This window comes from Oratosquilla oratoria, chromosome 8 (assembly GCF_046742065.1).
Source record: "Oratosquilla oratoria isolate Oo_2021 chromosome 8, ASM4674206v1, whole genome shotgun sequence".
Classification (NCBI taxonomy): domain Eukaryota; kingdom Metazoa; phylum Arthropoda; class Malacostraca; order Stomatopoda; family Squillidae; genus Oratosquilla; species Oratosquilla oratoria.
In genome coordinates, this window is record NC_134784.1 from 68,519,523 (window position 1) to 68,522,022 (window position 2,500).

Here is a 2,500-nt window from a genome sequence, read left to right on the forward strand (position 1 = left end):
AGATCGATTGTTTTACTCATATTGATGCAGGATTCAGTAGTGAAAAAACTAAGTATGTCTTGGGTCTTCGGGTCTACTTAGTCCTTCCAGAATTCGGTCACTGATGATACATTGGAGTGTAAATATGGAGTCATAGCAGAGGTAGACACTATGAGAAACAAGGGGAACAGGAGAAAGTGAGGAGAATAGCAAGGATAAAGGACAGGAAAGGAACTAAAGTGAAGGTAATACAGGTAAAGTGGGAAAAAATAAATAAAGATAATAAGAAAAGGAGAAATAGAAGAGAGTGAAGGAGAAAGAGACAAGAGAGGAACTAAAGTGAAGGTAAAAGAAATAAAGAGGAGGAAAAGAAATAAAGAGAATAAGAAAAGGAGAAATAGAAGAGAGTGGAGGAGAAAGAGAAAGTCAAAGAATAAGATTTGTCTGATTCAGAATAAAATTCACAATTCAAGTCACAATAACATATTCGATTCCACCCTCATGGTGACACCGAATATGAAAAATGTTGCTGCAAAGTCTAAATAACGAGAAAAAATTGGCTTTAAATGACAACTGCGGCGTTATTCGGTGGTGAGTGTACAAGTAAATCTTAATCTTTACGTGGACATTCCACTACGGTACTAAGACATTTCAGCATTATGAAATAAATTCCTTAATCTGATTTTTTGCTGGCCTCAGTCATTCTTTGTGAATAATATTATCCTTTACTTTTTTCAGAGAGAATAAGCTCGCGTGTGTTGTCACAACAATTTGCTTCTTGTTGCTTGGGTGCTGATACCTTTTTTTGTCACGCTTGTATGTAAATTGTGTTTGGAAAATTAGTTTTGGCCGTGGTGGTCGTCATGCCGTTGCTATACGGCGGGAACAGTTGAATGGGTTACTTGGAACTAACGGCACTTCTTACACCACTGGTCGCATTACGAGGGACCATGGCCTTCCACAGAGATATTGCAATTATATTTTTCTTTGTTATTAGACCCTCTTGTCCAAAGATAACCACTGGGCTTCATGAAAACTTCTGATAAGCAAAGTAAATTTTATCAAGTATGAGACCGGATTATGAGGAAAGTCAGGTTTAGTACTACTTTCTTTCAGACCCGTATCTTAAAACTGTTACCTTACCTTAAGACAATGTCAATTAATATTAGTACTGCAACAGCTAAATAGTTAATGATGCTGACCTGTGGGTGCTACTGTAATTGACACCTGCAGATTTTATACATTCGAGGGAAGGATATAAACAATGGAGGAGACTGCAAGAGACCATAGGGTCTACACTAGGCAGTTCCATGCCCCTTGCCAATATGCAGCCAATGTTAATTGAATAAGATTAGATAGACTTAGCCAGAAATGTGCATACATTATTTTTATATTTCTTTAATCTATAGTTCTTCCATATTTCTGACATTCATACCCATTTATCATGCTTTACTAACGCCAGACCAAGTCAGTTTATACAATATGTTGTTGAGGTCACCTAAATGTACATACGTATATATATATATATACATATATATATATATACATATATATATATATATATATATACATAATTTTGTACGTTTGTATATAGTTGCTTTTATAATAAAAGTAATTTTCTGTACTGAAATTCGGATCAGTTTAAAGAAATATGTGGATCAGGTTTAAGTGTATGAAGTCCCGTCTAATTGGTATGAATAAAATAATTTTTCACATAATTAGCTTGGCGTTAAAATAAAAAAATCTGCAAAATATATTATCGAGTTAATCTCCTATGCCTTCATTATTTTGATTCTATCATCTATTATACGAAAATTATTTCAATCAATCGAAACCTATTTCAAACCCCAAATTTACCCACAGATAAACACAACCGACTGGCATCAGATAGAACATGAATATATAAAAAATGCTCTCTGTTTAATAACTCAAGTAAGTAAATGTCACCGGAACACCCATGTTCTTACATGTAATACTGATCCGAGAATTCTGGGAATGGTAAAGAAGCAGTGCGTGACTGGAATAGGGCGCTCCAGGAAATTGGAGATTCTAGTTTGTGAGTCGAGTTATTGGTTATGCAGAGAACAAAGAACACGAGAAAGAAAGTGGAATGTACTCGGTTTCTTATTATAACCTAAAACTACTGGGAACGATTTAGTCAATGGGTATTGTCTTCAAAACTCTGATGATCTATTCACCTCTTTATGTTCTGGTAATTATATCTGAGACATGTAGTGTCTGTGTCCGGGCCAATTTTGGGGGGCTAAACGAAGGTAGATTACTTTGATTCTCGTGTGTCCTGTTAATCATTTTTCTTCTGGAACTAAGTCTTAGGGCACTTGATTTAATGCAAATTTTATTGGTCTTGAGAGTATCTTTATTTACCAATTATTTTCAAGCACTAATGGTTTACCGGTATTCAATTCATGCATCCTGTTATCATAAAATTTGCTATCGTTCTCAACATATAATATTCCATATATTTTCCTTTTTTTATCTGTTTTTAATTAATTTCTTTATT